This window comes from Amphiura filiformis, chromosome 8, assembly GCF_039555335.1.
Source record: "Amphiura filiformis chromosome 8, Afil_fr2py, whole genome shotgun sequence".
NCBI lineage: Eukaryota > Metazoa > Echinodermata > Ophiuroidea > Amphilepidida > Amphiuridae > Amphiura > Amphiura filiformis.
Genome location: NC_092635.1, coordinates 30,623,118 through 30,639,380, shown reverse-complemented (window position 1 = coordinate 30,639,380; position 16,263 = coordinate 30,623,118).

The window sequence follows — 16,263 nt, the reverse complement described above, 5'->3', positions numbered from 1 at the left end:
AAGCTTAACAGCTGGTAGAGTACAAGCCAAAGTTGGCAAGAAGGCTTATAGTAATTATTGCTCACCATGCCTCTCCTTCAACTATACCATTTTTCACCCCTGATATGGCAGTGACATTAGTGCGCATTTGATTGGGCACAGCTTTAAATCGCTAGTATTCACTCAAAGCGCTAACGTGCAAAGACGCTGCATAGTTTCACACACGAAACAGCTGCTTCAACATGTTGTATCACTGCCACATCAGGGTGAAAAATGGTATATCATATATGTAGGAAAGAGTGATTTAAAACTGGTCTAACATTCAGGAGAGCGATGTTTAACTCTAAAACTCAGGGCATTTGAAGGAAAATTGTGTGCTTATTACTTCAAGCCAGACTATGCAGTTTGGAAATTTGCTATAGACTTGTCTCAGTCATTATCCCATCATGCACCATTCCAGAGGGTTCTCATGTTACAATTGAGTATACATCATGCATTGTGCACCTCATTGCATTGCCATACATGGGGGAAAACTGAAATAGTGCATTGTGGGATGTTTATAGAGAAGATCTCGATTCTGCTGATTCTCTTGACAAATAATTTTCTGTTCTACTGACTGGATTAATTTTCTTCTGTTTAATTTCTTCTCTAAAATTTGTTCCATTAAATGTTCTATTTAGATGTTTTTCCACAGAAATTAATTTTTCTTTCAAGGGAATGATTCACTTCTTACATTTTAGGGATTAATGCCCATATCGTACAGCATGCACAGCATGTAGTTTCAAAGTTGCTAGTGATATATTTGCCTATTTGATAAAAGTGTTCAGTCATGGCTAGCAATGTAGTGTCAATGTTGCCTTGAAGTCAATTGGTTGTGATTTGAAGTCAGGACATTGTTGCGACTTTTTGGATAAGTGATGGAACTAACATCACAACAAGATTCTACGCCCCTTTCCATAGTATGATATTATCATAAGGCAGTCTTAGCTAATCAAGCATCCAGAAGGGCATTTAAACAAACAAGTATGAAGTTATTTATGCCAGCTTGCAATTGATTTTTGAGTATTGAGAAAAGGGTAGACCATGTCAATTGTTTGAAATAGGTGAAAAAATTACATGATATCTCTTCTTATCATCACAATAGAATTGCTGAAGAATGTGGACTTCATGAGTCCTGAAAAAAGGTTAAGCTTACTCCAAAATTGAGTGAAATAAATTTAAAATAAATTTCTATTAATTCATTCCCTTGAAAGAGAATTGATGCCAGCTCACTGTTAGGTCAGATTTTACCTATCTAAACAATTTATTTCTGATTTTAATAACACACTTATTAATGTATTAGTAAAAATTCTGACTCATGAGGTGCTGTAAATTATGTGAAATGTTTTACCGCCAGTTTCATTGAGAATTTTATATAATTTTAGGCCGAAGATCACCAGAGGTGGGCCATCATGCCGGGAGAGCAGAGGAGCCAGACACGGAACCTCCCGTCAACGAGAATGTGGTATTGACCGAATTAAAACCAGCGACTGTACTCGGCTTGCAGATGCCGCTAACGTCCTCCGCCTCCAATGCTCCCCTTAGAACTGAGCAACACTTGCAATTTCCATGTAAGGATATAACAGCTATTGTTAAGCGCTTTTTCCTCTTATCTCCTCGTTCTTGAATTCCCAATTGCAAACTACTCTTTTTAACTGATTTAACTTCTACACATAGCATTTCCCTCTCACAAAATGTGTTCGGAAGGCAAGGGTTGGTAATAATTTTGAACACAAATGTTGCGTCATAGCAAACAACAAATGGAATTGATGGTAGTGATTTTGTTGTATTGGCAGTACCGGTTGGTTTTGCTGTATTTTTTATTTAGGAAATATTGTGAAAATAGCTTATTGTACATTGAAAAGAGCATTTAGTAGAGTTGATGTTTCATGGGTTTTATTTTATGTGACCAAAATTAACAATAAAAAAGTAGGATCAAACACAATGATGTGAAATTACTCAACAGAAACAGGATTAGAAGTTATCACAGCATTTGTTTTAAACAAGCAATTGTATCATGGTGTTGTATATTCAGCCGACTGCAACTGAGCACCAATTAGAGCTTAGCATACTTCATATGGTGCATTTCATAAACCCAAAATTAACTTGTTATGCTGTAATGCATCATAGATTTAGTTTATTATGATGGTTAGAAATCCCTTTGACTTCTGATATGCATCAGTCTTATACCTTTTTGTGAATCGCCTGAACGATGCATTGTAACCAAAGATTAGACTAGAGTCTGGAATCCGGTTACCCTTTGTGCATAACGCTATGGTAAAGCCACCATTTTGGTTTGTCATACCTGGAGACCAAATTAGTGTACCTCCGACATTAATCAGCAAAATCCTTGTGAAATGGAGCTCCCTTGTACCCCATTCTAGAGTCAAGTCCTCATGTACCTTAGAGTCAGACTTTGAGATAATTCTAAATAACTTTTATGAAATTAATGTTCAAGATGTGTAGTGTAATTTGGTGTATATTTTATGGTAGTGGTATGGTGGATAGTGGGGTTTACTGACCAAAAACGCACATGTGGAGGGACACAATGTACTGATACTAAACAATATTTATCATTTCATTTGTTTCCGTAGAGCACACTAATTAATTTTCTTGATTTTGCACAGAGAAGCACTTGTCAGCTGCAGCTACTTTTAACCACTCTTCCTGCACCTTTTTCACTCTAGTTTTTTGTAATTTTATCTTAATCTGATAGTGTTTCTATGTATACTCTTGCTTTCTCAAGATTCTGACATCTCTTTGAAACCTTCATTCCATCTCAATTCATTCTTAATTCTTTCAAAAGTAGATCGCTTCAAGACGTATTGTTAAAACCAAGGAAGATGTTTCGTTAATAGAACATTAAACCTTTGATCTTAATAGTTTAACTTAAGAGTCCGAAGTTTACCGTTTTCTAAAATCCATTTTCCGTGTTGTAATCCGTGTTGTAAAATTTGTAAATCCGTGTCATGAATAAAGCTTAAAATGATGATATTATTGTCACAATAAAGTGTTCAATATCGCGATCAATATGCTCTGATTGGAATATTCTCACGATAATAGGCCGACTATTACGATGTTTGGAGGTATATAGGGGGTTCATGCCTTGGTAATATACCCTTATTTTGGTATTATTAAACAGAAAAATTGACACACACAACTCATTATTGTTTTTAACATTTATTTCTCTTATCTTTTAACAATTTTTGTCACATCACACAAAAATGTCATTTTCCGTGTTGTACCTCCGATTCGGTGATTTTTTTCCGTAAAACGGAAAACTTCGGACTCTAGTTTAACTCCATTCCTAAATTTTTATTTGTTGCTACTGCAGCCACCTTCAATGGAGTGACACAATTTGACCTTTTTCATGTATGAAATAAGAATATCAGGTTATGATGCATCTGGAACATTAAATAAATTGGAATCCCCCAATTATCAAGATATAGAGGAAAGAAGGACATGGTTGGTGTCAAATTTGAAAGAAAAAAAGTGCTGTTGTCCCTGTCCTCTCCCATCACCATTTTTAGGGATGTAAGTTAAATACAATTTTTTTTTACATTTCCGTTATTAGATGATGAAATTTTGTAAGAACGCTAGGTATTTTTTAGCATAAAAAGAGCAAATAGCAATTTTAAAAATAGGGGTGATACCCCTTTATCCCCTGCCACAGCCTATTCCCAGGACAAACCCCAGGCCACAAGTGTTCCACGCTGTATGCAAGCACTCATTCATCTGTCCAAGGACTAGATTGATTTTCAGGAAATGGATTTGGTACCCACTTACATCGATCACTGCCTTTTCAAAGACTGGTCTTGGACTGCCTGGGGTAGTTTTCCAAAAAAAAAAGCAGCCCCTCAGTTAACCCTAGGCACATACTAGACAATTATTTACACTTGCATATTAGCATTATTTTTATTTGATGACATCCTACGTCACATTATCCTCATTCTTTAATAGAAACCAGCAAGATGCAGATTCTTGGTTTTACACATATCCCCGATTCAGTGTCTCTTAGCTTTCTGATTACTTCTGCTTCAACTGATTAGTCTATAGTTCCATCAACAATTATAGTTGACAACTATTGGTAGTCCTGGTATAGAGTCCTGGTAGTTGCTTTCATTGATACCTTTTTTCATTCTTTCTAGCGTGTACTGCTACTGGTGACACAGATGCAAAAAATCTTTTCTTATCTTGCTTATATATTGTTTTTCAATGTGCAACAAAACTATTACGCAGGAGTATGGAAAGTGTATACGTCTCTTGTTTTTCCAAAAAAACACCATTTTTGAGCAAATAGCCATTGACCATCACTGATTGCATGCTTGGAAAAAGTGAGATACATATTTTCCATAGATTTTGTTGTGGTTTGAAAAAAAACTAAGCCCATCTTCCAACCTAGCTTTCTATAGCATCAACACTTCTTTCAAAACTGCTTTTCCACCTCTTTAAAATCGAATCGCATCCTTTTCTAGTGGCCATCTGGGAATGAGTATTTTTGTCAAAGCTTCTCCTTCAAACTGTAATCTCCCTGTTATGTCTCTGTGTCTAGTTGATCAAGCCCAGCTAGCAGCGGTGAAGGCCCTGCAGGGGATTTCTGGCTTCCCTAGCCTTTGGGCTGCTCAGAATACCACGTTATCATCTCTAGCGGCGGCAGCATCGGCAGCTTCATCTATGCCAGTAATTACCACTCCACAATCCAGTACTACCGTCACTGCCGCTGGGGGACAGTACATGCCGCCCACTACATTGGGTTCGCTGGTTCCCCCTTTAATCCTGCCTACAAACAACAATGTTACGGCTAAATCAGGTATAATTTGCATTAATTGAGCTTTAAAGAAACACTAAACAAGAAAAATGAAGGAATATGCTGTAAATGATGTTGGTTACATCTGATGCTTGTTTTAACCCCATGAGAACTACCTGCCAATTGGCCAAAATGAATATTGTGTCCAATTTTGAACCAATCAAGGAGGGTATTAATAAGATCATCTGCAAATGCAAGTTTGACCATAAATAGTTAAAAGCCTAGTCATAATTGGCAATTGAAATGAGCATTTCAAGTTATCAACCAATCAGAAATGCAGTTAGATGAGAAGTAGTGAACCAGGGGGTTAAGTTTGTTGAAAAGCTCATGAAAGAAAGTTGTTCAGCAATTGAGTAGATCTTGTGTATGTGACTACTTCATGTACCGGTTTCACTTGCGCAGACTTTATGCTTTTTAAGTCATCAGTTATAACCAATATGCCCAGTGACGGCACAAACATCATCTCTTAATTTATACTCTTATAATTGACTGCTAGTGAATCGTGCTTCCTATTGGTGTAGTATAAAATCATTCATTATCGCTATTTATATATAGCTATCAAAAAAAAAGTTTTTAAGTGTTTTTAAATATCACCCACTAACCCCAAAATGTTCACATAAATGTTGTTTAAAATCAGTGTTATTTATCATCACTTGTATGTATTGTTAGCAACTTTCTTGTTAAGAGATAATACCAATGTACACTTGTGTTAACATTTCTTCAAACCATTCATATTACAAATCATTTTTAATTATGTAACAAAAATGTCAAGCAGTGGGAAAGCAGTGAACACTAACACATGTTATCAACATTCCAAGTGTTATCAATATCATTATAATCAGCCATCTGGCATTGTGCTTTATTTTGTATTGTCTTCATCACAGGGGAGCAGACGAACACTACACAGGTAAACCCTGCCACCTATCCAACCGGTCAGAACATATTAGATTGGGCGCGCATATCGGCAGGTATTCTCAGTCGGTGATTTTGTCCATATAAGGTATGCCCCTGTCCAAATAAGGCAGGTATATGATCACAGAAAGTACGGTTTTATCACACTCTGGATATAGGTGTGAGCACTGGCTATTGTATATATTTAATAATCATTGGTGACTGGTATAATTTATTCATCATCAGAACTGTATGAACAGAGATGATGGTGTGTACATACAAAGCATTTTTTCATTCATATAACAGGTGGTATAAGGTAATGGTTACAAAGCGTGTTGTGTGCAATTAGTATTCTCTGCTGATCATGTGATGTACTATTGTCGTCTTTCTTTTTTACCAGCATCTTTTGAATTCAAACATTGTGATACAAGAATTTTGTGTGAAAAGTCATAAACTGAAGAGGTGACTACAATTATTGTAAAACATAATGTAATCTTTGGTTTCTTGTTCACATTCAATAATTCAAAAGATGCACAAACCAGGTCATTTGTTTTTTTTTTCTTGGTGTATATTAACCCATGGGTAAAGTTCTTATCAGGTACAACTAACTCATAATAACTACACTAACACAACATACTAATTCACTAACATGATTATTTTATTAGTTTTCCATATTCATGTGAGTATTCATGCTATATAAGTAAGAATCATTTGCATATTTCATAGTGGTACTTTTAGTAGACGCATGTGAATGATAGTAGTATTAAGGACTGTCAGTGTTGCTGTGCCAATGTCTTGTGCTGCGCATGCTATTCGTGGAAATGCTGTTTCAAAATGTTGCATGTTGCCTTATTAATCATATGAATATTTTATTTTGTATTTTTTATTGATTTTTAAAATATATTATTTATTTTGTTTTAAGATTTGAGAGAAAATTGGAATAGACAAATCATTTATGGCTAACCAAGGTGTATCATGGGAATCTGTATATAGACAAATGTTACTTATTGCCGATGTGTGTAGGGGTGTGTGTGGGGGTGCGTATGTTGGAGTGAGAAAGAGTGTTTATGGCTAATACAGGTACATCATGGGAGTTTGCTAATATTATTTTAATGTGATGCATGATGAAAATTTACAATAAAATCAATCAGTGTAAAGTTAATTATGTTCAGATTCAGCGAGGTCAAAGGTCACTTGATTGGAAATCACTAGCTGGGTCCAGCAGTAGATGAAGAGGACTGCAAAAATTGTGATATTTTCTGTTCTTTTTAATTGTTAATGAAACTTTTCATGTGGAGAGGAAGCAAACATTTTTAAGCTGTAACCAAAATCGCCCCATGACTAGTATTTCTGGTGATGTGATATAAAGATATCCGAGTTGTTTATAACAAAAGTTGAAATTAAAGAAGAAAAAAAGTTTGCGTCTGACGATCCTGTCAATCAAATGCCAACACAGCCCATGATTGGTTAGTATCACAACTAGGACAGTGCTGCTCCTAGTAACACACAACTAACCAATCACGGGACATGGGGAGTTCGATTGGCAGGATCGGTGGACACAAACTAGGTTCTTTATTTCTGGCTCTCATTTTAGTTGTCGCTATAAAGATTGAAGCAATCAGCTAAAAGAGAATGAGTTCCTAGGGTCCCCCTGATAGAACCTTAAAATTCATTAATTAATGTGAAGTATGTTTATAAAATTAGGAAACGCATACTACAATGGTTTATATCTAAGTGTCCGGATGTGATAGGAGATTAGGGGTTAGTTTGGGATATTCCAGTTGAAATCCATACACTCACTATGGAAGACATGACTTTAATCTCCCACACAGGGGTGTAAATTTCAAATGGAGTCACCCATTCAAGTAACCCCATTTTGAAATGTACACTCCATGTATGGAAGATTAGTTATTTCTTACATTCAGGTGTTTAGATTTCAACTGGAATATCACATTATAGGAAGTATCTGGCAATGATAAATGAACTATTATACATAATGAAATCAACAGAGTTAGTAACGGATGCCCTATCAGGCTCGCTATGTTGAAAAATACAAGAAATGGTTTGCTATGTAGAATATGAAACATGTTTGTTAGGATTAGGGTAGGTGGTTAGGGTTATATTCGACATAGCAAACATCATTTCATATTCGACATAGCAAAATTTTGACATGGCAAATCTTCAACATAGTAGGCTGTATCCATGGAAATAATTTTTATCTCAAAGTTCTCAATTTTCATGTTATATATCTATTATCTCCTCAGAAACGGAAGATAACAATGTGGACAGTACTACTACTGCTGCTGCTAGAAAAAGGAAAAAAGCCAATTGTAAAGACATTGTTGCTGAGTCGCCTCTTCCTATTAAACTTATGTGTATAAATCCTGTGGTTCTTAAGATTCCGACTGTGACGGCTTCGGTGTCGGCTCCGGCATCTGAAGATTCTAACGACATTCCTGATGTCTCCATGGAGGTTAGATCGGTGGAAGATTCTCCGGTTTCTAAGGAAGTTTCAACTCCAGATAATGAAGCTGTTCCTCTAAAACTGACAGCTGCTGATAATGAACCTGTTCCACTAACTATTACAGCAGCTTGTGGGACACCATTGCCAATTAGAATTGTATCTGCTGATCATCATAATAACCATAGTGTGGTTCCCCTTAAAATAACAGCGGCTGCTGATGATGATGATGATGAAACTTCTGTTCAAGAATTAGCTTCTGAAGATGATAATTCTCAGCAGAGTATATCGTCTGCTGATGATAATTTACAAATTAGAACACCAAGTGACGATGATAATTACACTGCTCTACCCCATAGAATATCAGCAGCTGTTGCTGCTGCTGATGATGATGACAATGTCCCCCTTAATCTAACTAAAGCTAGAACTCGTGTGAATGGTGAGGATGGCATGAGCAATACATGATGAAAGTCTTTCTGCTTAGGTTGTATAAATATATCGCTGTTTTATTTAAATTACATACGGTGCCGTCTGTACGTATATGTATGGCAGAACTGCATGTATGTATGGAAAAATTGTTTTATATTATTATAAACATGAAAAGTATTTGGGTATATTGATTTTTAATATTGTGTATAATTTAAGATGGTTTTGGGTGATAATGTATGTAATAAGAGGTTGTGTACAGATATTATTTTAATTTACAGTGTGTTAAAGGGAACATGGAAAGGCAGGTTATCAAGTGTAGAATGTGAAGAAGTATACCTTCAACATTCTTGACAATGACTCATCAGTGCACATCTTGGCCATGTATGTTTTCCAGAACGTTGGCTGTCTTGATTTTACTCATTTTGCAGGAATGGTATTTGATCCAATTCTCACAAGCAAACATGGGCAAGTACAGTTGAATTCTTTGCACCCCCTCTGGGAGACATGACTTTAATCTCCCACACATGGGGTGTAGATTTCAAATGGAGTCGCCCATACAGGTAACCCCATTTGATATTCACACTCCCTGTGTGAAAGATTAAGGTCATGCCTTCAAAAGAGGTTATATGAATAGAACATTACAAAAAAGTTAATACTGGATTTATCAATTATTTCAGTCCATAAAGTATTCACGGGAGAATCGATAGCATCTAATTCCTATTCCTTCACTTCTATTTTCACAAGAATCATTGCAGATATTGGGTTCTCTGATTCTCAGTTTTCAAAATTATCGGGAAAATTATACACGACAGAGTGTGTTACAAATACTACAAGAGGTTGTCACTTTATGTATGACAGGATACGTCCAGTCCAGTTTGGTTTAAATACAGAATTGTCAATTTTGAGCATATTGCCATCTTAGTGCAATGTCATATAGGCTAGCTAGGAGACAGGTAGGTGATAACATGTTTCCTAATGTATGTTATTTTACGATCAAAATTCAAAACTAAGTGCAAATTTAACACCATAGAGCCTTTTGTTAATATCTAGAAACACTGTGAATCATTGTACTCATCCTTAGAGACCTAGTTCATCAACCGTAATAATTGTGTGTGCTGATAAAGAACTGACTTCTTAAAATTATACAGGGTCAACCCTTAAGCATTTTGCAGGAGTTTTACGTATTTTGCTTCGGTGTCCAGCTTTCCGCAAAGCCATCAAAATTTCAAGCTTTGCACATAGTCTCACTAAATCTCATACAATTTCTTAAACACCAAAACAATTTGCCTATAAATAGTCTATTAAACTCATATTTTGTAAAAATGGTGTGCCAAATGGCTTCAATAGATTATTTTATGGTGTAAAATTTCTGGAAGCCTTGACAAATTTAATCCTGATATACTACACAGTAAAGATGTGTACATCAATGGTAAGTCAGCAGGGTTTAATTTGCAGAGGCGGCCAGATATTTTGTAAATGTTTATAGGGTCTTCATTTTGAAGAATTGTCCAACTTCTGAGGAGGGCACCCCCCTCCTGATGTGCAGTGCATCATAGTTGCAACAAAAACATTGTTTTTAAATCAGAAGAAAAGCGTCCAGTTATATTTGCCTTGTGTGTAGAAGTTGACCATCCTGAAACATGGTCTCTCTCTCTCCTCGAAATGGTGGGGAAGGTTTCAGTGTGTTTGGAAGAAAAACAATGCACAGACGTACTAATTTGTCAATGTGTGCCAGTACATTATTTTTTTGTCAAACACTCAAAATGTATTCACTGTTATGAACCTTGTATTAATTTAAATGCTAAAGTTACAGGGTACTTAAGTGGACTATTTTGTGTTTATGTCATTGATTAGTAGAATTGTCATAATATTATGATTTAGATGTAATGAAATACAGCCAAAATAATTTGTATACATGGTAATCTTGCTACTTAAAACGAATTGACCACCATTATAAACAGTGTTGTTACTTGTGTATTTATGATGGTTTACAATTAGAGATTGAGTTTTTAGCAGGTCAAACATAAAAAACTACCGTAAAAACTTGATAGTTAGCATATGTGCTTACTATCGAGCACTTTTAAAACATGCAAACATGAAGTACCCCATCCACAAAAGTGTAGAGTTTTGAGCAAATCATCGTTAACCTGCATGAGTTAACCTGCAAATTTGTGTCTAAACCCCATTAGCTTAGTTTGTAAAGCGCCAGACTTTGGTACAATTTCATGCTTTCAAAATGCTAACTATCGAGTTTTTACGGTATTAAGCAAACTTAGGCAGTGACTTTGACATGAGTGTAGGACTTGGATGAAGTATGCAGCAGTATCACTTGTAAAAGGTACCTCGTTTGCTTTGGTCCTATAGTGCTATTGCCATCCCAGTAGGTACTGGTGGCTCTTTCAATTATATCCCGGAGATGTAATAAATTGTATCAAGCATAATAATGAACATCACAGGACTTCTTCTGACAAAGATGTGTGTCACACATCGAAAATTCAAGGTTAGTTGAATTTGTAGTGCTGAAAGTCAGTTTAAACTTTTAGAAATTGTTTATCACTAGCACGTATGAACCATAGACTGTTTTCTTATTGAAATAAAACAATCTTATGAAAGAAATGGCCATCGTAACCTATTGGGTCATCGGTAGCGCTATAGCACAAAAATGATTGTGGTGCCTAAAAGGAAGCTGGATCCTGATTGACATGTAGGCATACGTACAGCATGACCTTGCATACGTATGTCAAGAACATCAAGATTAGTATGAAGTATCTATATCTATAGAGACATACATACAAACAAATGTGTGTAGAAAATTGTGGAATTGTCAACAATGATTTCAGTTGTATCGTGTGTGTCAGTTACCTGGAAGAGTGTACGCATCAGGAGATCATACTATGGTAATGGAAAATGAATCTTTGTTCAAAAAATACCAAGGACTTCATTTCGTACTGTTGAGTGCCGGGTACCCAACTGTGGAGCTGCAACTTTCCTGCTGGTCATTACAAAGGATAGGATGGGAGCAATCATATGAAGACCTGCTGATTGGGTTGCAACTTCAAATCATTGTTTGTGATTGGACAATTCTGATAGATTGATGCTCATCTGTCTGATATACTGTATAAGTGGTAATTTCACAGGATTTTTGTACAATTTCTGTCAAAAGAGGACCTTCGTACATCTTGGTATGTTCACAAAATTCATACCTTAACAATGATATTATATGACAACATTTCATATTCACATGTTGTTAAATATGCAACCTATCCTCGATTCGCAAAATTTGTAAAAATAAAACCCTCGCGAAAATTACCACTTACACATGATAGCCTAGAGTGGCATACACATCGATTACCTTTGTTGAGATCTGCTTTGATTGCCTTTGGTCTGCTAAGATGCCCATTGTTATAAATCTGTATGTAGAGATATTTATTTAGTGTTTCAGAATTCTTACTATGATTAAGGCTAATGGAAGTTGGTTTCCAGCTTTTCGTCAAAATTTTTGTGCAAGGAACAATGCGCCTATTTCATTATTCATTTTGTGTTAACTTCATAATTGCCCAAATTGATATAAAGACCCTAGACTTGTCATATTCCTACATGAGTAATGGTGTTTAGCAAATAAATACATGAAGAAGCTGTTGGGGATACCAACAACGATTTACTATTGCCTTACTATAAAGTTGGATTGCAGACCTGCCAACTGTCCCTCATTTGGGGTTTTCCAAAGTGAAAAAGAGGGACAGACCTGCTTTCTGAAAATTTTAGTGATGGCAAATTTAAAATGTAAGAACAGTAGAAAATGATGAAAATTTCACTTTAAAATTTTGCTATAGCATTCTCTTCAGTTAATTGTCATAAATTTAGACCTGCAAAACCTTCCCTTGATTCTGAAAGTAATGCACACCTCAAAAGTCTTTGAATTTGTCTGTACCTGTTTTGTGAACATGTACAAGGATTTGGCTTCAATGCCTCTCTGACTTCGGTAGGTTGGCAGGTCTGGGATTGTGGTGCTTGGAGAAACTTTGTAGTTACCTGCTCCGTAGTCAAATGATATGAATAAATGTATGAGCACACTTCCGAAAACATGTGTATCTGTAGCCAATAGCCGAGCATAAATGTGCTTTGGTGTTCATTGTATGCACTATACTCATGACTAGGATATTGTCCCAATAAGTTACTGGGAAATCTTGCCAATATGGTACCAGCAAGACAATACTGTACTGGGATATTGTTACAGCAAATTACTTTCAGGATTATGCACAAACATGAGTTTGCTTTGATTTCAGACCATTTCCCAGTGATTTTAAGCGATTAATTTCCACAAAATTGTTGGAAAACCTTAAAGGAAAAACAAATTGTTAACAGTGACAAAAAGACTAGGAATGGAAAGGAATGCAAATCTTCTTTCAGTAGCCTAACCTAAAATATGATTCTGTTCAACCAACTTGGCATGTGTGAGTCTTTCAGGAAAGAAAAGTAACAGTCCAATTCTCGCTATTCGCAATAAGGGCGCCGCCAGCGTTTTGCGATGTAATCGTGATGTATCATGGGAAAAGGTCGACATCCAAGTCCGCTAATACTGAATATTACCATGCTATTACATAGGAACACGTGACAATATTTTTTAGTTTGTCAAAATAAAGGTGTTACACGCGAATCGATACTCAATAATACTTAATAATGTGATTTGAAATGTGCATAATTAATTTTTCTCTATCGATTTGCGTGTAATACCGTTATATTGACAAACTAAAAAATATTGTCACATGTTCCTATGTAATAGCATGGTAATATTCGTATTGCGCGGACTTGGATGTCGACCTTTTCCCATGATACATCATTATTTTCCCATGATACATCACGATTACATCGCAAACTGCTAATGGCGCCTTATTATGCGAATAGCGAGAATTAATTTTCAATAAGAAGGATATTATTATTAAGTATTCAGATAGAGCTGTGTCCATAATGTGCTGGATATAAATGACTAGTACACACTGTTATTGCATAGTGTGCACTCGATGCTTATAATATTTTCATGACAAACTGGTGTAACTTTTGCTCTCTCTTGATACTTTCTTGAGATCATTTGTTCCCATTTCCCACAATTTGCCAGTGAAGTGGTTACATAAGTCCTTGGTAACTGGATCACGCACCTTTTAGAATTGGTAGTACATGCCATAGAATATGTGTTGCGATCATTTCGATCGTGGTGCAGATCTCAAAAGCGTGATCCGGTTGACATAACGCTTCGCTGGCGAATACACTATTCAAGGGGAACATACTTCCATGATATTCTCACGTGGGCCATTCTAGTTGAAATCCATACACACCCTATGGAATACATGACCTTAACCTCCCACACATGAGTGTAGATTCAAATAGAGTTACCTATTCAGGCAACCCCATTTGAAATGACACTCCCTATGCGGAATATTAAGTTCATGTTTTCCATATGGGGTGTATGGTTGTAAAATGGGATAGCCGATTCTGAATTAAGAACTGGAAAGAAATTAAGCTTATCACTCGCACCTGTTTGCCATGAAGAGTTGTATTTTGTATTCTGTACATAACTTTGCGCTGACATGTCATTTAGTTACCCAAAAATATGGTGCTGGGAATATAGTTTCCGTATTGAATGCTAGACAACGGATGCGAAGCTGCTGGCTTGGTCTCGCTTCGCGCACGGTTTAAAACATGTCAGGCTTGTACATATCTATATATAGTATATCAATGTATGTATTAAAAACAACAAGAGATCACTTTAGTTTTGTATTAAGTTGGTGACTGTTTCAACTAATCAATGTTGTAACTGTGGAGGTATGTATTCAATTATTGCAATGAATTTATTTGTAGGGGTATGATGTAGACAATGGGTATACACATCAAGTTTTATTTGTATAATGAGTTATGTAGACGGAAAATATCTTTTTACAGACATGAAACATTTTTATGAGTCTCAGATTTGATTATGAATGTTAGTTTCATTTTCAAAACAAGTTGCACGTGTTGCATGTGTCAGGGCCCTCAGTCAAAGTGAAGATTTTGCCAAATTTGTTTTTATTGAAAAGTGGTGGGAAAATGGCTTCGCCTCCACCAATCGGATTACTTGTACTACGCCTCTGGAAAGATGACTAATCACTTAAGTTTACATCAAGTGTATGTGTATTCTAAGTTTGTCAAGCATATCATCACTGTTTTGTCAAAACCATGTTTATGATTTTTGCCTACCTAGCAAAAAACTGCCCCCCTTTTCTTCTTCCAATGATTAAGTAGTCAATTGTGATTGTACAATGTGTACAGCACAACCAGAACCTTATTGTGTGTGACTATTTAAAGCCATCATTTACAATCTTATAGAGTGCTTGCACGAAAGGTCATTAGTTCAAATCATCCTCCAGACATGCTCCATAAGATATGCAAATGCATGGAGTACACAGAATTACTTTGATCAATACCAGTTAAACAGGTGATTGGTATTGTACTCCATGCATTTGCATGTCGTCTGGAGGATGATTTGAAATTATGATCTTCCGTGCAAGCACCTTATAATTTGAAATTATTAATTTTTTTCAAACCTGATTATTTGGCATATTTGTAATGTTTACACCTGTCCCAACTTACACCTAAATTGAATTGGCCAAATTTGTTGTATTTGTAGGTCAGCAGTGCAATTTGGACATTATGTCCGCCATAGAACTCCATGTTAAACGACCAAAATATCCAATAGGGTTTATTTCATTTCCCTTGTTATTTGAGCTTAAAATGGACAGAAAGCCTTCCTGGTAGTTATTACTTATATAATGTCAGCATTTTAGGTAAAGAATAACAAAATTAAAATTTGGCAGAAATCATACATTATGTCTTTAATCATTGAATCAATGGGATGGGGTGGTTTTGACAGAACAGCAATTTTGACCTGTAAACAGTAAACATTGTGAGTAATAGTAATTCTTGGTTGTGTTTTGTATGGAAAAATATAATACATGAGACTGCTCATGGCTATAGATTTTACTCTGATTTGTAGAGAAATTTGGTTATTCCGGTTGAAATCCACACACTCCCTATGTAAGAAATTACCTGAATCTCCCATACAGGGGTGTGAATATCAAATTTGCTTACCTGAATGGGTGTCTCCATTTGAAATCTACACCCCCTGTGTGGGAGATTAAGGTCATGTCTTCCATAGGGGTGGATGGATTTCAACCTGAAGAGCCCATTGTGTGTATAATTTCATTCTGAACATGGAAGAAGAATGAAGAAGGAACCAAAGTACAAGGTGACCCGTGTGGTAAATCCTGATGGATAGGCCTACCCTACCCACTACAAATGTATTACATGTCCTGTGAATAGTGTGTGACAGAGTGATGCTAGGGATAATACTAATGCGATTTTACCATGCGAGTAAAAGTGCCCAAATGTTAGGATTGTAGGTAATTTTTCATTTGACTGGAAATTAGTCTAATTGAATGCAGTCCACCCACTGTGGTACTGCTCACTCACACTGTCCTCCCCTGCTTTAGTGTTTATGGTATAAAGTAAGTGGCAACTCTGGATTGTAAAGTTCACTGTTGATTGCCTTTCTATTTCTGCACTTGAACGTCATTGTCAACAAAGATCAAACTTGATCAAATGATAAGGTTGTGGTTCCTTCTCA